Raw genomic sequence first — 27,311 nt, 5'->3', positions numbered from 1 at the left:
TTTTTCTGCACTACTTGTTTTTTTTTAAATTTTTTTTATTAGTTTTTCAAAACATTTTACAAATTAAAAACCCCAAATCCCAATGAGAAACATTAAAACAGTGCAAAATTAAGCTGCACTACTTGTTCAACTATATATATATACACACACACACACTTATTGTGATTTATCTTTTATCACGTATTGCGATGTTCTGCTGCCACAGAACAACAAATTTCACGACATATGCCAGTGATATTAAACCTGATTCTAACAAATTGATGAAGATTTATTCTCAAGGCTGCTGCTCATGTTTTTCAGAATGCTTTCAAAAAAACCTAAATAATTTCTGTGTAACACGTTAACAATATACAGAAAGGGCTTCTTATAAATATCATATACTAGGAACAGATTTATAATTTGATTTTCATATACGTACACTACCTATGCTTCAAAACACTTGAGTGTCACGCAACATGATATAGGTATTATGAAATCACCCAACCCCACACCCACTACCAAAATAATCCAGTGCGATATTATATGTATTTCAGTAACCTGCCATCATTTTAAGTCCCCAGTAGAATGGTATGTGGACCATTAATTATATTACCTCTGTGTACTAAATCGCAATTTCTCATTCATTAGCTCTTTACCTAATTGGATCCTCCACAACGATTCTGATTCCCCTTTCAACAACCAAAAACCTCCTAAGAGCAATACAAGCTGCTAAATACATCTAGTGTTTTATAATAATTACATTTTTTCTGTTGTTGATGACAACACATCAGTGCATGTAACCAATAGAGATTAAGCATTATGATATAAACTAGCAAAGTTCAGCAGTAATTATTTATTTCTCCTCTTACAAATAAAGTGCATGTTCTTCCACTATTTCCAAATGTGAAGTCGAGGAATGGAAATCTTATCAATCTACAGAGAGCACATTTAATCTTCAGATGCAATAATGTTATCTTCAAAGCACTGAATTTTATTTCAAAACATCTGTACAATTGATATATAAAGTCTATACAGATCTCTATATTAATCATTATATAATATGTTTGCCAACTTCAGGAATACTGGGACTGAATTTTCCTGTGAAATCACTTAACACCACAAGCACTGCTAAACAACTGCAAACTGTGCTATTAATTAGTATTAGTTGCACAGTAATGCCAGAATGTATATGGCAAACCAAACACAAAATATTACTATTTTCTACAATAGATAAATGTTATGCAAGTCATCTGTTTAACAATTGTGAAACAGGTACTCACACCTAATAATACAACTGGCTTCTCACTTTATTTCCTCTAGTTAAATAATTGTCGACTTGATAGGTTTCTCTTTTACTATAAAGATCTCTTAAGAAAGAAGTGTGCATTGTATCAGTGTGCAAGTTATAATCAGAATCTTGTTACACTATACTCAAGTATATAATTACCCCGAGAATTGGCATCCTGCTATAAAACTACAATACTAAATATAGCTTCCCTTGGAGAATGCCTCTTAAAATACAACTAAATATTCAGCTGCCTCAACGTTAAAACATTCCATTTGTTTTACTCTTAACATGTTATACACTATCAGATAATGGATCTGATCATGTATAAGCAAGAAAAGAGTTATCCTTCAAAGGCCAAAAGAATTAAAAGTTCAAGTTGTAATGGAGCATTTCATAAGTTATTAAACACAACGTGCATGGTTTATATTTAATGAGGGAATGTCATTCTGTATTTCATTTTTTAAATGACGGCAATTTGGATCTGACACACTGATAGTCAATGTACTTCATGCTTGATGCATGATAACATTCATACAAAATTAATGACTGACATCATGATTGCAATTTTATCAAGAGCTAGTTTCAATTTGGCTACAATAACACAATGAGCACTAACATTTGTAAATAGTAATAAAACATTTTATTTGCAACAAATTAAAGACCAAGTAATATAACCATATAAAATATATACTTTTAGATACGATAGAATCGATATCAATGAAGAGTGAAGATAATTATTTAGCCTATATTTAAACCACATTGTGCTGGAAGCTTGTCATGAAATAAATAAAAATAAATAAATATAACCCCTGACATAAAACTCAGCTGAAAACAGCTTTCTCACAAGAAATGGAAGTAGAAAACCACCACATTAACCGAAGGCATTCTGGAATACGAAGATATCTTTTTCTGTCTCTAATTTTCTCTGCTATCCTGAAAATGACCTAACTTGCCAGAGTAGGGATTATTATGCATTTGCAGTTTTTCCAATTATATGACTACTTGTCATTTAAGAATTTTGGTGGTGGCAATCAATGTTCCTTCTAATTCTTTTTTTTACAGCTGCATGGACCAACCACTGCTCTGAGCAGGAAATTTTTAAATGGCATGAAAACTGGATGTCACTTTAAGTGTATTTTTAATAACATGCATACTATGAATGAAATTTGAAAAATCACATAATTTTGATTTCGTTTATTAATTGAAGGATATAATGAAATACCATACAACAAAGAAAATCTTTCACGTTTTGTAAACTTGTTCTCATCTATCTTTATTCCAGCTGCATAGCAACAAAGGTCACGTGCACAAGCGCATTTTAGTTACTGCACAACCGTGCACCCACACAGCTTAGAGGGAACAGTGGTACCATTTGACCATGAATTCTACTGAGGTTAACTTATCCTGTATATGCCCATCTAACTTGTATCATATCCCAGGATAAGTGCTGCCCTAGCTAATTATAAATTGGTAACTGGATCTGGTTGCTTCAATGACTTATTAGCATGGTGCAATGCCACTATAGATTTGTCCACTAAGCGATTAGTTAAGGAAGGAGTGAGAGACATGTGAAAATGTGGGTAGCTTTAATACTTCCTTTCCTTATCAATTTATTTCCAGGGAATAAAATAGTCCTGTTAACTCCTCGCCAGTATTAAGTTACTAACTTAAACTGTAATATACGTCTTCATTTTTTTTAAGCTGACTTTACACAAACTGCAATCCAACAATGTTGAAGGATTTCACAGAATAAGTTACAGATTGCTGGCTGGTGCTTTCAAGAGTTGAAAGAAAATATTTCTGAATTACTTAACAAATGTGTAACATTTCCTAAGCAATAAAATTTTATTCCATTTCTATATGCCTCTGAATCTCAAATGATTGGTTCTTTATAAATGATTATTGACAAAACGTGGTCTGGCCTCTCATACCTAACCTTGTAGCTCAAATATAGAAAGTTTGCTTTTTTGTGATTTCTCATTCACAACAGTCACAATCCCACTTCTTATAAATACCCAGCTTAATGAAGCATTTGTACAAGTGCAAACATGAAATAGTTTGAGAAAGGGAAATGTAGAGATAATACTGGCAGAAGTTTTCAATTGACTGCGACAAACTGATCACAGCTGCTGAAAACAACGGAAAATAATCACCTAATGATGTACTTGAGTAGCTGCCATTTCAGAAAAAAATATTCCAAGAAAAGAAATGCACATTCAATGTATTATTCCTGAAGTTCTTTGGAAGAGCATTATCAGACAAAATATGACACTGATCCAGATGTTGGAAATGAATAGATGGACACATCCCAAGAAATGTTTTAAAGTGGGAAAGTGGTGAAAACAGGTGCAGTTATGGAAAGAAATTGAAAGGCAGTGAGATTAAGAGAGAAATTTCTAGACCCAATGATCTTGCCAACTGAAGTATGGCTGCTAATGACCAATTAAAAAAGGAAATATTCAAGAGGCTAAACAAGGAGGAGTACAAATACCTTAGAAAGACTAAAAGAGATTATAGTGATACAGGGGTGAGATCACGGAGGGATTTGAAAGCAAGAAGTGAGAATTTTAAAATCAAAGTATTGCTTAACGAGGAGCCAATGTCAACGGGAAGCATAGATATGGTGGGTGAAAAAGACCTGGTGTAAATTATGACGCAGCAGGATTTCAAGCATCCTCATTTACAGGGTTGAATGTGGGAGATTGGCCAGGAGTAGCTTGGAAACGCCAAACGTGGATTTAACAAAGGCATGAGTGAGGATTTCAACAGCAGATGAGCAAAGTCGGTGTTGAAAATTTCAATGGAGGTAGTAACTTGTAGATTTACTAATCATGAAGAAGTTAATCTTGGGGAGCAACCATAAACAACAACTAGAATTTCAGTAAGTTACAATGGTTGTAATGAGGAATGAAGACAATGGCTTGATCTTCCAAATATCTATACGGAGGAGACTCTGTTCACCCGCTATTGGATGTTGGACAAACTGCTAGACTATTTAAAAATCATTGGGAGACTGAAAAGGCAATGCATGGGTTTAGAGATGATGTTGCTGCAGATGGGGTATCGGTAAGAAATTCTAGATAACAAAAAAAGGGATGAACAACAAAAGAAATAGTGGGAAGAAGAGGACAGTCTTTGACTATGACTAGTTAAATCAGAATGGAACCAGAAGAGTGGTGAACTCAAATGGAAGGAAGTCGGAAGTGGGCAGTATAGTTAACTATGTCAAAGCTTGTACACTGCTCAAAGCAGAAATGACTGAATAAATTTATCTTTGTCACAGTTAAACTTTTCAGGGACTCCCCAGTTACAAATTAACAAAAATATGATTCTGCATAAACTCCTTTGAACATTTTTAACATTTTTCAAGCTAGTAAAAATAATAATGTTTTATGGCATTCATTAATGACTGAATGTAAAATAGATTCAATTAGATAATTTGTGGAGAGCATTTGGTGATTATTCAGTGGTCTGAAAGACATATAGCAAATGTATGAAGACCAATATGACAAGGGTAGCTATAGAAAATGGACATTTCTGACCAATGTAGAAACCAGTTACAGATAGTTCTCAGAAATAGAACTATTTACAAAACCTGGGGGCTGTCTGTATGAAATTTACGCCCTTGGTAAGAGGAGTTTCTATTATTGTGGCAAGGCAGAAAAATAACTGGAGAGATTCAACATGGAGAATGGGAAAGATGGTTATGAATTTAGGAAGACACGTTTAAGAAGAAATTGGAAACGGATTAACCATCTGCAAAGTTATAAGATTCCATGATTGCTTTGTTTTGAGTAGGACAACAATATCAAATATGTGGATGAGCCTGGTAATTCTGACAAACTGTGCCATTATATTGGGGGGGGGGGCACCTGAATAGAAGACTTGGATGGGCAACCACTTAGTGCATAGTGGTCAAGGGAGCAGGAAATTAATTTCATGATCATAAGGAATTTGGAGGAGGCATGTGGGGAATAACTAGATAAGGACATAGGTTCAAGGCTGAATCAGTTGGGGAATCTTGGAAGTTTGATCCAGAGTGTTGTAGGAAGGGAAGGAAAGCAGTAGAGCCAAGTGATTTGATAGTCTCAATTTCAGTGACATTCACCTTCAAGAATTTTTAAAATACTTTTCTTGAAGGCAAAGGTGAAGGAGAGACACTAACATAGAAAAAAAATGCAATTTTCAAGATTATTTCAAAGGAGGTAAATGTTCAATAATAATCTTGAAATAAAGTCAAATATGTAATTGAATTTGTCACTGATTGTGATAGTCGTGTGCCTTCCATTTAAAAATCTTGTCAATGTAAGGTAAACTGTGAAATCATCAAGAATCATTTTTCTGAGTGACTAACTACCACGGCCATAAGTTTTAATTTGTTTCTTGATCAATAATTGCATTTTTTTGTATGGACCTAAGAAATTACAACAATCACTCAATCAATTTAGGGCAATAGGAAAAAATGAATATTTCAAACTTAACTTAGTGAAAGATAGCACCCACCAGTTCATTTTGCTAACAGATATGCAAGACTGCACAGCCGGCATCCCACTTGCATGCCAGCACACCAATAAATTAAGATATTCCTGGCCGCATCTGCACAGGGGAAATTAGAGCATTACCTGTTCTCCGCCAGCGCGCTAGCTTCCTAGCTGCATGCACAGCCCATGCTGAGCGACCAGCTGTCTGGGAATGTGCCACTACGATCAGTACACAGGAGCCATGGGATTTCTTAGGAGAGCCGCTCTAATATCACAACTGCTTCACTGCAGGATTGTTCCCTTCATAGCACAATACTCACACACTTCTTTTCTCACCATTCCAACTGCAAACCTGGCTGCTGAGCTAAAGCAAAATACAAACTCTAAGTTGTTCCTTCAGAAAAATATCTGGTTGAGGAAAACGTAAAAGGCCCTTGGAGCTTTAAATCCAGGTCCTGCCTTTATTGTGGATGTGTGTAGCCTATAGCTTACTTTATCGTGCAGGAAGGGAATTTGTTTCGAGCAATGATCAAAGAAGTGCTTTCAAAAGCTAAAATCCCTGCAAAGATTTAGTGTCTAGCTGTGTGTATTTTGCTCTGAATTAACACATTTACTCGTGTCCTTTGATTTTTTTTCCTTTGGTAGAAGCTGGTTCATACATGCTTCAGAGCTTCAGATAAACCCTTTGTTCGGTTGAGGCTGATCAGCTGGTACTGCACTGAAGGTGAAGCTAGAAGGAAATACACCAGGGCTGCTTGGGTTTCAAAAAGTCAAATTACCTCTGTGCCATGGCATGGCTGATCATTTAAATGAGAAAAAATATGGACAGCTAGACACACACATACATGCACACATACACAGACAGACAGATACACAAAGTCTTTACTGTTAGGACTTTTAATGAAGCCCCAGTTGTGATGACACTGAGGCAGGGATTGCTACAGTGGGATAATTACTTGGCTCCCTTGCAGCTGAGTTTCACAGATGCATTATTAACAGTGCTTTCCACGCCATAACGAGCGTGGATTGTAGGTGGGATTCACAATGCAGGCATCCGCCATTAGCAGGTTTACACAAACACAAATAAGTGTTTTCACAAAATCCAGCAAAGGTTGTGAAATTCCAATGAATTCTTTACAGAAAAGTTCAGACTACCATGACCGGATATGTCAGCTCTCAACACAGCGCACTCTTGAGTGATGCACCATGGGAAATTACAGAATCAGAATACATTGATTTTCTGCAGAAAATACAGACTCTGGTCCTGATGGAGAATTAAAGACTAAAGGAAACAGCACAATTTTTCTTTGTCTTACAACTCTATAATTATCCGTACCTCATAAAATAATTGACAACCTTTCAATTAACCGGATGCTTACCACTTCATTTTCTTTGCTATGCAGTTATAGAGATTAAAAACAGTTTGCATTAAAACAAAAGGTTCTATTTTTCTAGAATGGAAAAAATGAAGCTATTTTCACTTATTTACTGGTAGTCAGTCTGGAGAGAATGTTCATTTTCAAGGTGACTCTTTTGTGTTACCCCAAGTGCCTGTACATGTGGACTGAACTAACAGCCTCCCAGTAATTAACACCAGTGGTTAATGAAGTCCAGCTGCCGTGATGGCTAGCTGAAGAAATGCCAATCTCTGTGAAAATCTACACTGAATTGATTTCCATCACTAATTTGAATTGACAATCTATGGAGACTTAATAGTGGCATTTAAAAAATAAATATAGCAAAATAAAACAATAAAACCGGAAGCTATCTTCAACCATATAGTGTTACTTTCCCTGGCTTCCATGCTGGGGATGTATGTTACTGTTTAATTCCTACAGAACAGTATCTTACAATCCCTTTTCTGTTCATTATTTCAGGTGCCCAATTCCTAAGGTCCCTTTTCTGTTCATTATTTCAGATGCCTTTTAATGGGAATTATTCTACTGCCAAAAAAAAGCTCCCAATTATCAGATTGTCTTTTCCTGAGCATAATTAAATTAAATAGACTTATCTTTATCAATTGCAACATGTCGTATAAGAATCCAGCAGTATAGAAGATTAACTCACTGTCAACTGCATTTTTCCTTCAAGTAACAGTAGTAAGGAAAGTCGACCTTTGCAACTGCGTCCATCCATTCAGGTGATCAATGTGAAATGTATGACAATTATCAAATCGTTCTTTTTTATACTTGCCATCTTAAAAACAACAGATTATAACTCTTCAAAAAACCTCACTTAAATCCACATGTACAATGACACAAAAGCTAAATATTCCCATGTTTGTTTAAGATTGCAAATTCATCACTTACAGCACAGGTCGACAGCAAATCTGCCTGTAAAAACCAATCACTGCAATAGAATGTGCCCAAATTAATTCTGCCAACTAACTATTACTCTAATCAAACAGTCTGCTTCACACAAATGGTTATTTACTCCTTTCACCATCACACAACTCAAATCTGAGCAAGGTAAGTGGAGAAATCAGAGCTCCTTGTTGCACTTTCACTCTTGAAATCACACTCTCATTGAACCCTCCATAAATTACATTGCTACGTAATTTTTTTTGTTATGACCTCAGGACAGCTGTATTAGCATGCAAACCTCTGACTGGCACGAGCCCACTGCAAAGATGATGATTATATATGCCACATTTTGATGTTTGTCACTGACCAGCTCCATAAGCTTTAAAAAGTGTGTGATTATTATCATTTGGCTAATAATAAATGCCACTGCTAACATCTCCCTGAAGTTGAGAGTGGCAGTTTCATATTTGCTGACATTTTGGTGATAACTTGCTTTGTTTTCTGTAAGATATTTTCAGACCCTGTCAAGTAATTAAGCACAGTATTATACAAGCAGGTTCTGAGAAGTAGCTATACACTTGGTAAGTAAAACCCTATCTCCCAATGTTGAAGCTTCATAGTTTGGACAACCTGAATGTTATGACTTCATGCCATCATATTCTGACATTCTGCTGAAGGTATTTTTGCTGGGAGTTTTTTGAATATATTAGTTTGCACCAACAGTAAGGTGACACTAAAATCAATCATGGTATTTTTTTATGACAAAAGAAAAACTAATAAGTAAAGGAATGAGAAAAAGTCAGTTAAAAACCTTCTGGTGTGCAACTTGGCATTTTGCTCCAATTTTATCCTAATTGGCTTAAGTCTAAGGCAGCTGAGAGCTACACCACACTTATTCATTGACTATCATTTTTATTACCTGTAAAAGTGGATTCATAAGATTTCAAATCAATTGCAAATATGGTCCACTTCAATACCGTACCATTCACATAAACCTGTGATTGGAATCAGATTTCTACATGAAATTTACAACAGGTTTCACAAAAAATAGTTGGTTTCTGGGAGTAAATAGAAAGTTTATCTTGTGATTCATTCCCATCCTACTCTGAATATAGAGGATAATAAAAAACTCAATACCGGATGTTTGCGTACTCTGAACGCTGAAAACACAGTATTATTTCCAGTCGTACTGACAAGTCCCAAATAATACTGTTCCATGACCAAACCACTATAGGTGACAGGCAGAAAGGATGTTTACACATGCAAGGAAGTAGTTTACAACAAAATGAAAAAACAAAATGTTACAGGTAAACTTTCTCAAGGCTGCAGGCATGATGCTATTACTCCTTTCTAGATGTAATCACTAGCATCAAAATCCAGATGTGTCTAATTCAGTGGAACCTACTCTCCAGATGCTACTCTGCAAGGTGAAAGTTTCCTGAGAAATTCACGCAGCAGGAACCTGCAGAGGATTCTTGCTCTCAGTAACTCATCCTCAGCTGTCCATTATGGGCAGGAATGGGGGAGGTTTTACCTGAAGGGTCCTTATTCCCAAAGCTGCTGGACAAAAATACAGCTGTCTAATCACATAAACAATTGAAAATTAACCACAATGGAGTTAACACTCCAGCATTTCAAACACCAGCTGTAGATCCATCAATCAATATATCAATCAGCATGGGAGCACAAAATCAGTTAGTTTAAGGCAGAATACAAATCAGACTTAAGAAGGCTGCGTTGTCATTCCATTCTATTTTGCTGCACCACCTCGGCTGCACAACATAAATGGTCATTTATATCACAGCTATTTTACCAGGAGGTATTCAAAAAAATACGTGGTTGCCAGGTAATTGGGGGAAAAGAACAGTTTCAGATTTTAGGAGCTGGGAGCAGAATTTGTAATAAGTGGAATATTTATTGTTTGTCTTTTGGCCTTTCAGAACATAGCTTTAAAATTTTTGATAAAGGATAAATATTTTCATGTGATTTGTTATGTTTCAGCTTCTGGTTTTCAAACATAATACAGCAATCCATGCTAGGTAAGGGTAGGCCAACGTTTATTTCCTGTCATTAACTGTCGTTAAGAAGATGTGATTACTATCTTCTTGAATCAGCATTCTTTTTGAAGAAACTTTCCCCACGTATCCAAGAAACAAAAATCTGAAAACACTCTAAAGCATTATCTCTGTTTCTCTCTCCTCAGGTGCAGTTAGCTATGGTTCTCCAAAAGTTTCCACTTCTATTCTATAGGAAGTTCAGAATTTATACCCAACAATGAAGTAATGGCCATATATTTCCATGCTAAAATGGTGTGTGACCTGGATAGAAACTTGGAGGCAATGGTGTTCCAAACTATGTTACCTGATACTTTCCAGGTGGTAGAGGTCATGAATTTTAGAGATAGCAACAAAGAAAAACTGATGTGTATTGGTGCGCACAGTATACGTCACAGCTACAGAATGGTGGTACCGGAGGGAGTGAAAGTTTTCAGGTTTGGATAGAAAGCCATTCATACATGCAGAAACACAGATACCACAAAATCTGCAGACTCTGGAAATCCAAAGTGATACACACAAAATGCTGGAGGAACTCAGCAGTACCTATGGAAAAGAATAAGTGGTTGAGTGGTCCTGACGCAGGGTCTCGGCCCATTCCCATTGTGGCTGCCTGGCCTGCTGAGTTCTTCCAGCAATTGGAGTGTGTGTGTTGCCAATCAAGCAGACTGTTTTAACCTGGCAGAGGCTTTTGAGCATTAGGAACCTGCACGTAATGGCAGACAACGGACTGAGCAAGTGGGTTGCTTCGTAAAGAATATTCTGTCATGGAACTGCAGTATCTATAAGGCCAGACCTTCTGGTTAAAGATGACCTCCACACTTCAGATGCAGGGGATCTGAATAATATAATACTATTGAATATCATGCAGATTAGACTCCTTTATTGAACAAGGTCATTACCTGAATACATGTCATGATTCCAAGTTTCCCAGAACATAAGGAAAAGGCCATGTAGGCTATAAGGCTACTTAGGTTTAGACCATTTAATAAAATCAGATGATTCTCTAACACAATCCACTTTTTCAATTGATTCCCATATTTCTCATTTCCATTATTTTTCTTAAACTGCTTCTCTCAGCCTCAAATACAACAGTGGCATTCAGATACCACTATCCAAGAAACTAAATACATTTGATTTAAAAATCTTCTCACTGTAATCCTAAGTGACTAACCATCTATACTGAGACTATGTTCCCTCACTCAAGGCTCCCAGCCAGAGTTTCAGCCTTACAGCATTGACAGACTTATCCAGGGTCCTATACAACTCAGCAAAGTGAATGCTTATTATAGTGTACTGTATTGTACCGAGTCCTTTTTTAAAAGATGGGCCATGATTTATCACTGGCAGGTAAGATTAAGGAAAATCCTAAAACATGTTACATGTACTGTATATTGATAGCAAGAGGGTAACAACAGGGAAACCCTTGGGCTGACTTGGGAATAAAATGGCAATTTGTGCATGGAGTTAGAGGCGAGGAGCCTTAAATCAATACTTCCCATTTGTATTCAGTAAGGTATAAGTCCAAGAATCCATGAAGGCACTACTACAAGTAGATAAGATGCAAAGAAAGCATATCAAATACTTGCTTTCATTAACTGGAGCAAAGAACATGAAAGTAGGAAAGTTATATGCAACTTTATAAAATATTGGTTAGGCTCCAGCTGTGGTACTGTGCACAGTTCCGGTTGCAATGCAATAGAAATTTAGCATGGTAATGGGTCATTCAGCCCAAATCACCCATACTATCCAAAACGTAAACTAGTCCTATTTCCCACATTAGGCCTATATCTCTGCAATGAGTGGTTCCCAAAGAGGGTAATATTGCCCCCCTATAGAGGTGACGGGAGTTTCTAAGGGGAGAATAAAAATAAAGGCAGTAGTGGGAGGGGGCGCATGGTAGCAAGGGGGCCAGTTGAGGGATTACAAGCTTAATTTAAGAAATGAATTACTTATTATGAGCACTTGATTCTCAGTGCCTCATAATTGATTACAATGATAGATCTCTTGTTCAGCCACCATTCCCTGAGGCTTTATTTGAAGCACATTATAGTTGTTGAAAAGCATGGCCTCACTGTATTTGGCATTTCATGAGCAATCTGGACTGAAGAAATTGCGTTATTTCTGGGCCCCGTCTGGCCCACGTATTACTGCTGGTCACTACTGAAGTACAGTGTCAGCAAGTACAATTCCCATATTCTACTCATGCAGTGCCACATTTCCTGTGAATTAGAGTACGGCATTCACTGGAGAAAAATTTAGGATCTGCCCTTTTGAATAGTCTCGACTGCTTTTCTCTAGCCCGCAGCCCAACCAAGATATCACTGCCCCACTTTACTGACCTTCAGGCTGAGAGTCAAGTTTTGTCTGAGTTATGATGACATTATAATTTTCCCCTTTATTGAGGGTGGACATAAACAATAGGTGATTGAACAAACACAAGCGAAGTATGGACAGTAAAGTGTAGCGTATCTGAAATATGGATTTATACCAGCACCAAGCTACAGCAGCCAATGTGCCTATTGTGTAAACAAGTTTTTTTTTAAAATGAGGCCGTGAAACCACCCAGGCTCCTTGAAAACTTGAGGAGAAATACACTTTAATAAAGCAAACAAGAACTTGGCTTGTTTTCAGTCCGAGGGAAAACTTTCAGAAACAAAAAACTCTTCAAAACATGTTTGCCAGCACTTCACAACCAAACAGTGATAGTTTATGTGTTCCATACAGCATTTCATTGCTCGTTACTAAATCTGGAAATCCGCACATAATCAGAGTACTGATTCTGCCAGCAGTAAGAAAGCTTTTATGTAGGGTTTTGCATTAATCACCAAGACCAATTAATTAATGCGATTCCATTCAGTGAAAACTCTGTTCAAAGACAAATAAATGAAATGTCTGAGAATGTGGAAGACACATTGTGCAACGTACTTACAACAGAATTTGCTCTACAGTTGAATAAGTCAAATTTGCATGGCGATTAATCTTTGCTTCTTGGTTATGTTTGCTTTATAAAAAGATGAAAGCATGGTTCAAGAATTGTTATTTGCAAGAGGACTAGAAACAGATACCAAGGGGAAGTCAACAGTTCAGGTTGTTGAGCAATTTTTCAAAGAGGACTTTCTGCTCACCAACAGTTTTGCTTGTATAACAGGTGGGACACAATCAATGACAAGATGTCACTGTGGGATCATTACTTTCTTTCAAAAAGCTGTACCTAACATACTTATTAAGGGTGCAATTCAGATAACCTAAGTGATCAGCTGTACAAATCATTAAATACTGTTATCACATAGGTAATTAAAACCAAGTTGCATGCTCTCAATTCCCAAGTATTTCAAGCACTTTATATTGACAAGGATGAACATTTTGAATGCTTACTGCTTCACACAGAAGTCAGATGGCTCTCAAAAGGAAACTGCCTGAGATGCTTTAATGCGCTTTTTGAAACAGTGATAAAATTTGTTGAAGACTCAAATGCTTCATTCTGTAATCAACTCAAGAATATTAGGCATGACATTGCTTATTTGTTAGAATTATTCACCAAGTTTAATGAAATCAATCTTCATTTGCAAGGAAATAATATGAATCTGATCAATGTCAAAGCAGTTGTCTTTACATTTCTGCCCAAATTAACCCCATTTAAGTGCAACATTGGCCATCGTTAGCGAGCTGAATTAAGACATGTCAGAGAGATTTCAGTATGTTCTCTTGATCCAAATAGTAGACTGGGTAATAAATCTATTCTCGAACACTTGTAATGAGGAATTAACAGGAAGGATGGAAGAACTGATCTTGCTACAAAATGACTGAGCTGAAGCCGAGGTTCAAAAATTCATATCAAGACTTTTGGCTGCAATAAGAAATCTGAATGCATCCTGAAATAGGGAAAAATATCAAGATGTTCTTTATTGTTTTTCCAACATCATATTTAGTGGAGTGTGGTTTCAGTGCAATTGCCCAACATTTTTCAGAGCAAAACAGACTGCAAGTTACTGAACATTGGGATATGCGACTCTTGAGTGACATTCAGCCTGATGTTGAGAAGCTGATATCACTGCATCAAGCCCATCCATCTCATTGAAAGGTGAAAAAGCAATGAAGTAATGATTAGTTGTGCACTACTAATGTATGCTTTAAAATTGTTGATGAAAATTATTTTCAGTGTAATTAACAAAATCAATAATTCTATTTATTGTTTGAAATAGTTTTGAGTAATTTCTGCAATTAATTGTTACCATTTCCCAGTTTCTATTTTCTTTCCCAGAAAGGTTAGGAAACCATTGCTCTAAATCTTTTCTATTTATATACTTGCACAATTTTTTTTACGTGTTGTTATTGCAACTGCCTCAACTACTTCCATATACTTCCAACTTGTTCCATATTTGCACCATCATCTGCACAAGAAGTTGGCCTTCGTGAGACTGAGGGGTGATAGAATGTAGGTATATAATCATGAGGTGCATTAATAGGATTAATACAAATAGTCTTTTTCACAGGGAAAAGGAATCATAAACTAGAGGACATAGGCATAAGGTGAAAGGGGAACGACGTTTGGAGGAGGTCCGAGGAAGAACGTTTCCATGTAAAGGATGGTTGGAATCCAGAATGCATTGTCTGAGTAGGTGGTGGAGGTAGGTACTCTGATGTTATTTAAGAAGTATCTTGATGAGTACTTGAATTGCCAATGCAATGCAAGCTAGTGCTGGTACTTGAGATTTGTACAGATAGTGTCTTGTGATCATCATGGACGTGCCCAGGTTGTAGGGCTTGTTTCTGTGCAATGTGACTCCATGACTTCAAGCAGATAGAATTATTCTAGTATCAAGACTCATCACAAGATCCCCATTCTTGCATTCACTCTCTCCGCCATCATCTCGTTATTACCTTAGATTTCAGACAGAGGGCATTTGTTGGCTTTTGCACACCTCACACCACCTCCAGTACCCCTGTTATTTTCTCTTAGACTACTTACTTCAAGTTCCTCACCATCAATGGGTTACTTGGTTTTCCATTTCTCATAAATGTATTATATATTTTGAAGGGAAAACAAAATCAATATGTTGGTATTAAATGTCTCTCCATCTTTATTTTCCTTTACAAACTGCTTCACCTGTCGCTTAGAGGCGCATTTATTTTTGCCACTCTCCTCTCTGTACATCTGCAGTTCTTAAAGTCACTGAGTTTATTCCCAATTTGAGTTCATTCATTTGTTGCTGGTGTTCTTATATCCCAATAAAATATTCATTTAGATTCATAAAACTTTTCAGAATGGAATTAGTTCCCTTCAGTCCAACCCATTCATGCTGACTGAGAGGCCTATCTACACCAATCCCATTTGTGTTGAATTAGGAATTATTGTTCGAAGCGTTGCAGTTGCTGATCCACTGCAAATTTAAAATCTGATTTTACATTGTAGTTTCAAACTTTATACATCAGTAATTGCCTTTGGTTCAGGGCTCTATTCTGATTAAAATGTGTGCTCCTTATAATCACTTTTTTCTTCCTAATTAAATTATGACCATCATTGTTTGGTTGCCATAGTTTGTAACAGATGACATGAATATTGATTTCTCCTTCCAGTAAAAAATGTTTCCTCCGCTCTTTCTCTATTCCCCACTCTGGCCTTTTACCTCTTCTCACCTATCACTTCCCCTGGGTCCCCTCCTCCTTCCCTTTCTACTATGGGTCACTCTCCTTTCCTATCTCATACCCCTTTCTCCAGTCCTTTACTTTTCCCACCCGCCTGGCTTCCCTGATCACTTTCCAGCTAGCCTTCTTCCCCTCCCACCCCCCACCTTTTCATTCCGCATCTTCCCCTTTCTCTTTCAATCCTAAAGAAGGGTCTCAGCCCAAAGCGTCGACTGTTCATTCATTTCCATAGATGTTGCCCGACCTGACGAGTTCCTCCGTATTTTGTTTGTGTTGCTTTGGATTTCCAGCATCTGCAGATTTTTTTGTGTTTATTGTTTGTAATAGCCTGATCCCAAGTTCTTCCTCCTCAAAATTGTCCTGAATGCATTAAAATAGCTCATCCTCTAAAATGCCTCACATCAACTAAAATAAGCGCTTCATTATTATTTTCGAGCTTTTCTACATCTATTGTAAATTCCTGACCAATGATCTCTCCAAATGTACAGTTTTGAAAGGAGCAACTCCCATTGGTGTCTTTTTATATCAGTTTTACTAATTTTTGCCAGCCTTACTAACCTTACTTGCTGCTCTTCCAATCTAAGATCATTCCCTGTTACTGTTGTTAGTCATTTTTTATTATCAAGTCCACTATTTAGTTGTTCCTTCTAAATTCTAGTACCTTGAAATGTTTAATTTCCAGGCTTGATTACCTTGTAACCATATCTTGGCTATGCCAAATAACTCTAAATAAAGCAGCTCTCTTTGTTCACCCACCACTTTAGACCCACGGCAACTGAGGCATGCTATTACTGCCATCAGGAAAGAGGTACAGGAGCCGGAAAACGCAAAATCAATGATTCAGGAACAATTTCTCCTCTGCCATCAGATTCCTGAAAGGTCTGTGAATGCTACCTTTCTCCCCACACCTCACACTTTTTTTTGTAATTTGTGCCATTTTTCTGTCTTTGCACTGCACTGCTGCCACAGAACAACAAATATTATCATATGAACACAAGAGATTCTGCAGATGCTGGAAGTGCAAAATGAAAGAGGAATTCTGCAGGTCAGGCAACATCTATGGAGAGGGATAAAGAGTCAATGTTTTGGATCGAGACCCTTCATCAAGACTGGAATGGAAAGGTGAAGAAACCAGAATAAGGTGGTGAGGAAGTGGGAGGAAGAGGCAAAGGAGTACAAGTTAGCAGGTGATAGATGAAGCCAGGTGAGGGGGAAGGTAGGTGGGTGAGGGAAAGGGGTTTATAAATTTGTCATACAAGTCAATGATAATATTATGATTCTGATCTGAATTATTACAAATGCTTAGTACACTAAGACATGGTGTTTTAAATTTTAAACCTTTTAACCGTCTCCTTCATTGACTATGCTCACTGATGCATGTTCAAAGTTAAACCCTTTTCATTACCCCCTGCTTAGTATATACTTAGTACACTTTTATAGAGACTATCTAAAATATCTAATTTCCTCTCATTGAACCCTGCCACTATTTAATTGATAGCCTTATCCACTGCTTTAAATATCCAATTCATCAATTTAATGGTACATCATTTTGCTATATAGAATTATTCCACTCCATTATCTGGCATTCCCACATTTCTACCTGTAGAACTTTGATGTGAAGCTACAATTCCCAAGGTACAATAGTACACTTCTAAAGTATTTAAATTGGGTTTAAAGCACACTGCAATTGGAAAATGTAAGCCTTTCATATTAGTCTATTTCCTAGGTAACTAATTTTTGATCATTTGAAAACTATAAAGCAGCAAGATAAGTAATATTTAAAAAGATGGAAGCACAACTATTTTCTTGGCTTTAAATTTTGAGGAGAGACATCAGGTTATCAGAAACTACATAGGCTAGAAGTGACCTAGTGCTTGAACAAATAACGTTCAATGTCAAAAAGAAACGGAGCTGGGAGCAAAAGCAACCGAAATCTGTCCCTTCTGATTACAAAAAAATGGCCCTTTGTCCAGATAAAGAAACTCATAAATATATAGATGTCAGAAATAGGAATGCAAAATGTACAAGAAAAAGCTATTCCTGCATGTTTAACATTATATATGCCATGACACTATGTAATCTCCTAGGTCCTCTATGAAACCATATTTTTGTTCTTTTCAAAAAGGAAAGCACCAGATCACATTTAAGTATGGTGGAGAAATTATCCAAGCTAGGTTCAGGTGAGATAATAAGCAAAATGATGCAGGTACTGAGGGAACTTCTCATGTGAAAAGCAAATTATTGTACATCAAAAAAAAATCAGATGAGAGCCAGAAAAGTACTGGGAACCGGAAACAAAATATTGGGAACAGAATATGAATAGAGTACCTGTCTCACACAGGTACATATTCTGGCAAACATTTTGGGTTTGGGTGAGCTTGGGCCATTTGTACTGGCCTGGTTTAGACCTTAATTGAGATGAAAAAATAACATATGAGCTGTGTAGTGGAATCAAGTGCAAGAGATTTTTTCTTTATGCTGTCAAGTGACTCCATAGATTTCAAATCATGTACAGTGGATTTCAGTTAATTGGGGCAGCCGCTTATATGGGACACCATGCCACTTAACTGGGACAGGACACTGTTGCTGAATAGTTTCTAACTAGTGTTAGGCATTACACCATGTTTACAGGAAAGTTTTTAAACTAGTGTCATTTGCGTGTGTTTGTGCTCCAAAAGCAGCAATTTGAGTCACTGATAGTTGGCAAGAAATAAGCAGTTAAGACAATACAAAACTGGTTTGCTACCTGCAGTTTCTAGCATTCAAGCTTAGAGATGCCAGAAATGGCTGAGAGTGAAAATGAAATGATTTCACTACTTCAACAAGTCAGGACCGACGAAGAATTTGAAAGCATTAATAATCATCTCGGGTAGATGGGGCTCATCAGCCATGGTTGGCAGCTCATCTAGGAGAATGAAAACTCTAATCTTAAACCTGAACTGTCTTGCGGCTATCCCCACTCATGGGGAAGGCTTCAGGAGTAAACCCAGAGGAAAATATGGAGCTGGTGTGCCTAATGCAATCCTACGTTGAGTTCAATATTGACTGGCAACTCCTGTGATGACACTGGTGTCAACCTGTATCAGTCCCTGTCATTCCTTTGCATTCTTCAGTTGCATGGAGAGGGGGTACCTGCTGCAGGGACAACAGATTGCTCTCCTTATCATACCCCCTTGGCTTGCATACAGACTTTCATATAACAACTAGGACGTAACATCCATGGTTGACCCTGACCAATGGATGGCCTGCATGAATAATAATCTTGAATGTCACAATGAAAATGAAAATGAAGATCTGGAGGATGCAACTGTCAAAAGCATTGAATGAAGGCAGTCCATTATCTACACTAACTGCCTGCACTAATTTTATTCATTGACCATCAATTCAAAAGATCTTGGCAGCATGTTGGTTGTTCATCGTATCTGACAATGATAGTGAAACCTGTGCAGCAGAGTCTTTAAAGTGGAAAACTGTTGCACTGGGATAGTTCCATTTTGTTGACCTCAGAAGTCCAGGTCCAGTGATATGAGTAGTTGTCACAAACTGGGCTTTTCCTTGTTTCAAATGGATAGCCATAACTTCTTCTGTGATGATCTCGCTGTCCTCAAAGTGTTGCAGAACTGCCTTCTTGGTTGTTGATCTCAGCCATTCACATTTTAGGATAAAATGTCCGTATTTCACCAGGGTATGAGGTCCACCAGCTACCCTCCCTTGCTTAGTCCGCCTGTCAAGGTGGTGTACTGGAGTGTGGTCACTGTCACATACAGTTACAGTCAGCCCTACTTACCTGTGAATTCCGCATGCGCGAATTCAACCAACCGCGAAAAGTGAAAACCCGTAAGTGCTCTACCAGCACTTGTTGTTCGAGCATGTACAGATTATTTTGTCATTATTCCCTAAACAATGCAGTATAACAACTATTTTACATAGCATTTACATTGTATTAGGTATTATAAGTAATCTAGAGATGATTTAAAGAATACGGGGGGATGTGCCTGGGTTATCATGGATCGGGATCGAAAAAAATCGGAAGTTCACTTACTAAGTAAGTCGGAACAGGTACATCCGGTATTATTTAGTGTCAGTTAGTCAAACGTTTGTGTTAGTATATAGAATATATTTTACCTTTCTATGCATATAAAACACTTAAGAACGTATGTTTCAGCGCTGGGCTCAGGAACAGAAGTTCCTGAGTCCGATCTAGTGACAGACCACTTCCGAGCGTGCTCTCCACCATACTGGGTTGATGTGGAGGATCAAAAACCCAAAACCCCAAAACCTAATAATTAAACCACTGCGTTGCTTAGCAATAATTGTAGCTTTCATCGGGGCACAGCCTTTCTCACTTTATCCTTTAAAATTGTTCCGATTGTTGACCGACGTAGCCTAACACTTTTCTAATGACTGATGGCGTTTCACCTCTTTCCGATCACTTTACTATTTCCACTTTATTTTCAATCGTTATCGTGATGATTTTCGTGAACAGAAACACTGTGGATTCAGATCTCTACCGCTGGGTCCTAATGTCCACCGCACTGAAACAGGTTAAATAAGGTCTGGGGTTCCGCTGGGTCCTAAGATCCACCGCATTGAGACAGGTTGAATAAGAGACTTGAGCATCCGTGAATTTTGGTATCCGTGAGAAGTTCCGGAACCAATCCCTCGTGGATAAGGAGGGCCACCTGTACTTGAAAGCACAGGGGAGAGCTGAGTGTCCAGCGGGAATCAAAGGTGAGTGAGCTCCCCAGAATGGACATTACAAGCCCTTTCACCACAGGTGCTATCCCTTCCTGGCCATGCCATACACAGCAGTGTATACTAGATGAATTCCTCTGCTGTTAAGTAATAGGAGTAACACAATTTCATAATACTGAAGTAGCAATACTGGTGGTGTTGCGATTTGTTCTGTATTTCATTTAAGAAAACTTTGGTTAGTTGGGGCAGGCATGTAACTGGGACCAAATGTACTGGTCCCAATGTCTCCGTATTAACCATAATCCACTATATTTAATCAATAAAAACACAAAAATTAAGAGGTTAGGAAAAGGCATCTGGGCCCCTCAAAATTGTGCCACCATTCATCAAGTTTACAGGTATTACTCTAATTCACATCCAAGCCTGCTTAATTCCCACGGCACTCTTAAATATACCAATATCAACTTTGAGTATACTCAATGACTGAGCACCCATAAACCTCTCATTGTCATTGAATAAACCAATTTCTTCACATTCCAGTCCTAAATGGCCAAACAACTTACCCTCATTCTACATCTTAACCCCAAGTCTCTACAGCCAGAGAAAACTGCAGCTTATGCATTTATCCTGTAATCATTCTCTGAATCTTTTACCCTACTAAGTCTTTCCTCATCAATTAACCTTGCAGTCCTCTAAATCAATCTAGTGAAACCACAATTTACCATCGGTAATTTCTTAATTTATTACAAAGCTCTATTTTCCTAATAATGACAAATAGATTGAGTGAAGCGATAATGATAATGAACCAGATGTCTAGATAGACACAGACATGAGAATGTTAGATTCATTGATCAAGTTACTTTTGGTACTCCTCAGTTTATGAAGCTGCTCGTTTAGTCAAAAGAAAGCCATTGAATATACAACTTTCTCAGATCTCTTTGTTAAAATAATACTGGTTTTCCAAAGACTTGATAATACAGTGGATCAACTAACTTAATGAAGTAGCTGCCCTAATTAGGCAAAGTTTCATGGAAATAGACAAACACCCATTTAACTGAGTAACCTATTATGTATTTAAATGAAATATGGACAAATTAGAACACTACCATACTACTGTAGTACTCAAAACGGTCTATTGATTCCTAACATTTATCAATGAAGGAATTCATCTAGTGTATGCTGCCACGTTCTTCTGAACAGGAAAACCAGCACAATCACCTAGTGTACATAATGGACTGCATTAGTTTCGACAACTGCATCTTCCAAATCTTCATTTTCATTGTAATATTCAAGATGATTGTTGATATCTTCAAATTCTTTGCTGTTCTTAACTTCTTGTTGTAGTGAAATTGTTTTATTTTCTCTGATTCTGGCCTTCCCAAGCCTGAATGCCTGAAACCACAGTGAGCAAAACAATTCTGAATTGTCTTGATGCTTATTTATCGTCAACTATCAGTGATAAAAATTGCTACTTTTTGAACACACATGCAACTGACTGACCCTGTTTAGAAACTGCCCCAAAAAAGTAGATGCCCAATTAACCAGTTAACTGGAATCCACTGAATTTGAATGCATTCTTTGAAATAGAAGTTGGTGAGAAGAACATGTTGACAGTGAAGACCACAATGACATGAGCTAAATGGGTATTGTTGCAGAATTGGTAGATGGTAGTCTTGATAGATAAAATAATGACATACAGTTGCATGCAAAAGTTTGGGCACCCCAGTCAAAATTTCTGTTACTGTGAATAGCTAAGCGAGTAAAAGATGAACTGATTTCCAAAAGGCATAAAATTAAAGATAACACATTTCTTTAATATTTTAAGCCAGAAAACTTTTTTATTTCCACCTTTTACAGTTTCAAAATAACTAAAAGAAAATGTGCCCAAAGCAAAAGATTGGGCACCCTGCATGGCAGTACTTGGTAACACCACATTTGGCAAGTATCACAGCTTGTAAACACTTTTTGTAGCCAGGTAAGAGTCTTTCAATTCTTGTTTGGTGGATTTTTGCCCATTCGTTCTTGCAAAAGGCTTCTAGTTCTTTGAGATTCTTGGGCCATCTTGCATGCACTGTTCTTTTGAGGTCTATCCAGATTCTTGATGATGTTTAGGTCAGGGGACTATGAGGGCCATGGCAAAACCTTCAGCTTGCACCTCTTGAGGTAGACAATTGTGGATTTTGAGGTTTTAGGATCATTATCCTGTTGTAGAAGCCATCCTCTTTTCATCTTCGGCTTTTTTACCAAAGGTGTGATGTTTGCTTCCAGAATTTACTGGTATTTAATTGAATTCATTCTTCCCTTTACTGGTAAATGTTCCCCATGCCACTGGCTGCAACACAAGCCCAAAGCATGATTGAACCACCCCGTGCTTCACAGTTGGAGAGGCGTCCTTTTCATGAAATTCTGCACTTTTCTCCAAACATACTTTTCCTCATTGTGGCCAAGAAGTTCTATTTTAACTTCATCAGTCCACAGGACTTGTTTCCAAAATGTATCAGGCTTGTTTAGATGTTCCTTTGAACCTGTTGAATAGAACTTTTTGAATGAATTCAATTACATTTCAATGATGGAAGTATGGACTACCTCAAGAGGCACAAGCTGAAGGTTTTGCCATGGCCCTCACCGTCCTCTGACCTAAACATCATCGGAAATCTGTGGATAGACCTCAAAAGAGCAGTGCATGCAAGACGGCCTGAGAATCTCACAGAACTAGAAGCCTTTTGCAAGGAAGAATGGGGGAAAATCCCCCAAATAAGAATTGAAGGACGCTTAGCTGGCTACAAAAAGCGTTTACAAGCTGTGATACTCGCCAAAGGGGGTGTTACCAAGTACTGCTATGCAGGGTGCCCAAACTTTTGCTTTGGGTCCTTTTCTTTTTTGCTATTTTGAAACTGTAAAAGACGGAAATAAAAAAGTTCTCTTCCTTAAAATTTTAAAGAAATGTGTCATCTTTAACTTTATGCCTTTTGGAAATCAGTTCATCTTTTACTCGCTTAGCTGTTCACAGTAACAGAAATTTTGACCGGGGTGCCCAAACTTTTGCATGCCACTGTATATAGCATTGAGAGTAAAGGGGTAGGTCTTTCACTGATCCAAAAATCAATGGGTTTTGCCCATGCACACCCCTTATATAGACAATAAGTTGATAACTGGAATATAATGTTAGAAATCATCAAGTACTAAATTTTAGTAAGAAGACAAAAACAATTTTTGTTTTAAAAGTTGAGAAACAAATAAAAGTTGGTCGACGGCTAAATCTTAATATACCGTTTCAAGAAATGCATAAAATTAACACTGAGCTACAGCAAGCAGTTCAATGGTGAAGTATAATAAGACTAGACTTCAATTTTAATCCCTATATAAAAGGAAGGATAATTTCTTCTTGGTGACAGGCGATAGTTATTGATAGGCTGGTGAGGACAGATAATATTCACTGGGAGGTTAGAAGATAGAACAATGCAGCAAAGGAACAAGTCAGTTAAACTATTCCTATCTGCCTGTACATGGTCTATATTCCTCCATTCCCTGATCCTGAAAAGTAACCTATGTTTCCACTACCTCTCCTGGTGGTGCAGAGTACAAAGAAAATCAAGCATTTTCTTTGTAAAATAAAAATTACCCTGAGCATCTCCTTTAAACTTTCCCTTCCTTCTCTGAAATCTATGTCCTACAGTATCTGATGTTTCCATGCTGGGGCAGTCTATGCCTCCTACAATGCTACATACACTTCTATCAAGTTGCCCCTCATCCTTCAGCACTCCAGAGGAAACAATCCAAGTTTGTCCAATCTCTCCTTAAGCTGATACTCTCTAATCCATGCAACATCCCAGAGAAACTCTTCTGCCCCTCTACAAATCCTGATGACCTGAACTTCAAACAAAACTCCAAATGTAGCGTTACCAAGGCTTTATACTGCAACATGATTTCCTGAACGTGATACTTAATGCCCTGACTGATGAGGTATGCTGTATGCCTTCTTTACCACCCTTTCTACTAGAGCTGCCACTTTCAAAGAACCTGCACCCCAATGTTCTCTAGTATATCAATGCAACCCAAGAGCCCTGTAATGAAATTTTATTCAGGAAAAAAAAAGAGAGGGAATCATATTGAAACAAAATTCTGAAAAGGAATAACAAGATAATAACACTATTTCTTCTTGCTGAACAACCATAATCAAGCAGCATAATATCAGTTTGAGATCAGTCATGCAGGATTGAGATGAATGCAAACACCATTGCACAGAAATCAAAATCCTTCAGAATTTTCCACCACAAACACTAGAAAAACATTTAAGACTGATACCAACAGATTTAACACAATAAGGAAATGTGTATAAATGGAAAAAGGCTGAAAAATGGACTTGAGGTACAGTATTAACTACAATTTAATCGAATTTGGACTTGGCCTCAATGGCTTCTAAAGTTTTTCCTATGCTTTCATGATGGAAGTATAGGGAGTTTAGGAATGGGAAGCGAAGCCATTGTGAAGAATAGATTGTTATTTTATTCTCTTCACATTCCCATTCTCTCTACAAAGATTTTTTAAATTAAAAAAAATATACATTGGAAATATAAATCAAATTTTGGGTGTGAATGTGACCGGTGAAACCAGGAGTCTTGGAAACGATCGTGATGAGACATTACTGGCTGGCATGGTACAAAGTGGCATTATCTGGCATAACTGGTCATTGAGGAAACAGATGTTCTCATTAGGAGTGCCAGAATATAAAAGATATCAAGTCCAGTAAATTGGGAAAAACAAGATAAGTGAAATAATGCAATGTAATTTTTTCCAATTTTGAGAAAATGAACGGTACCACATTTAGGGTACTTGAGTGTACAAACATCACTAATATGCAGACATCACAAACAACTGGAAATATAACTGCACTGGACATGTAGAATACTGTATGCATTAAGTCCAGTTAACATTTTACTGTTGCACTTTCCTCCTAGCTGCCTAACTAATTTCCAAATCACAGGGTGCTCCTAAATAGGAATCCTATTAGCCCCAGCCATCAAAGTAAGAGGCCCACCACAGCTCCATTGGACCACAAAAATATACACCGCCTTGCAACACATACCCAAAATAGTAGAAGTGACCTCATTTGAAAACATCACTTACTTGTCACAAAGTACCCTTTTGAACATTTCTTGAGTATCCAATGTTGGGCTTAGCTTGGATTGGGTTTATATAAATTTCAATTATGCCAACTTATTTCTCTGGTCAAGAATGGGATCTCGATTTGGTTCTTTCTCTTCTGTGCAAGACTTGGTGGGATTTGACAAACTTTGGTGATAAAATAGCAAAGACAAAATACAATCAATTTCAGTGTGAATGCTTAAAGTTTGGCTTCTATCACAGTCAGTCGATGTCATTGATGATTTTTTTATTCTCCTGTAGGCAGTCCCTCAGGAGAGGATAACTTGTACTGAGGATTCTGAGCTGGAACACAACTGATATTAGACTGACTGGCAGCTGTTCAGTAAATCCCCTTACAATCCACAATCGCAGCAGAAACATTGCAGGTATGTGCAGAGAGTGAAATGGGGATAGAGAAAAAGGCAGTGTCTATTAATTGATTTCTCTAATATTTTTTAAAAAACACACAAACAGACAAATCAATATTGGCTTCAAAACATGAAGAACTGGCAAAAAAACTAAAAAATAGTTGCAAAGCTAGCCATAAAGCCCATGGAATTTGCATTTACCCTCTATGACATCCGTTTTTCTATCTAATTCTTGTATACCTTGTCTAAAAGTCTATGGATTACTGCCAATAACCTAAAGCTTCCTGAGTACAGTATTACAAACAGTATGAGTTATGAAGTTTCTCTTAATCACTGTCTAAATGACCAGGCTCAAATACTGAGAAAATGTATCCTGGTTCTCAACTCACCAGAGGAAAAGTACCTTAACACCTCTCTTGTCAATTCTAATCACAACCCTGCATATTTCAATGAGATCATCTCTCACTCTTCCGAGTTCCACTGAGTACAAGGTGTTGGTATGCACGTTACCTTTGGATTGTTAAACACAGAAACCCTACAGCACAATACAGGCAATTTGGCCCACAAAGTTGTGCCGAACATGTCCTTACCTTAGAAATTACCTAGGGTTACCCAGAGCCCTCTATTCTTCTGAGCTCCATGTACCTATCCAGGAGTCTCTTAAAAGACCCTATCGCATCTGCCTCCACCACCGTCGCTGGCAGCCCATTCCATGCATTCACCACTCTCTGCATAAAAAATCTTTCCCCTGACATCTCCTCTGTACCTACTTCCAAGCACCTTAAAACTGTGCTCTCTCGTGCTAGCCATTTCAGTCCTGGGAAAAAGCCACTGACTATCCACATGATCAATGCCTCTCATCATCTTATACACCTCTATGAGGTCACTTCTCACCCTCCGTTGCTCCAAGGAAAAAAGGTTAAGTTCAATCAACCTACTCTCATAAGGCATGCTCCCCAATCTAGGCGACATCTTGTAAATCTCCTCTGCACCCTTTCTATGGTTTCCACATCCTTCCTATAGTGATGTGACCAGAACTGAGCACAGTACTGCAAGTGGGGTCTGACCAGGGTCCTGTATAGCTGCAACATTACCTCTTGGCTCTTAAACTCAATCCCATGATTGATGAAGGCCAATGCACCGTATGCTTTCTTAACCACAGTGTCAACCTGCCCAGCAGCTTTGAGTGTCCTATAGATTTGGACCCCAAGATCCCTCCAATCCTCTACACTACCAAGAGTCTTACCATTAATATTATATTCTGCCATCATATTTGACTTACCAAAATTAACCACTTCACACTTATCTGGGTTGAACTCCACCTGCCACTTCTCAGCCCTGTTTTGCAT

General features: G+C 37.7%; 1 protein-coding gene and 1 long non-coding RNA gene across 11 annotated transcripts in view; one reads left to right on the top strand and one right to left on the bottom strand.

Moving 5' to 3' along the window:
• The window catches only part of znf423 (zinc finger protein 423), a 392,953-nt gene that overhangs the window by 120,085 nt on the left and 245,557 nt on the right, over positions 1-27,311 (bottom strand). The window lies entirely within an intron of this gene.
• LOC132406846 (uncharacterized) overlaps positions 1-27,311 on the top strand; it is a 37,706-nt gene that overhangs the window by 6,845 nt on the left and 3,550 nt on the right. Inside the window, exons 2-5 of one of the 4 annotated variants that reach the window (XR_009516272.1) lie at positions 14,077-14,189; positions 14,602-14,736; positions 16,519-16,633; positions 25,856-25,980. This is a non-coding gene — a long non-coding RNA (uncharacterized LOC132406846). Of the gene's footprint in view, positions 1-11,802; positions 14,190-14,601; positions 14,737-16,518; positions 16,634-25,855; positions 25,981-27,311 lie in introns of those variants that run through there. The other 3 variants (XR_009516271.1, XR_009516269.1, XR_009516270.1) reach the window with 3 other exon arrangements.

This window comes from Hypanus sabinus, chromosome 17, assembly GCF_030144855.1.
Source record: "Hypanus sabinus isolate sHypSab1 chromosome 17, sHypSab1.hap1, whole genome shotgun sequence".
In the NCBI taxonomy this organism is placed as follows: domain Eukaryota; kingdom Metazoa; phylum Chordata; class Chondrichthyes; order Myliobatiformes; family Dasyatidae; genus Hypanus; species Hypanus sabinus.
The sequence above is the reverse complement of the archived record's forward strand: the minus strand, read 5'-3'. Positions and strand labels throughout refer to the sequence as shown.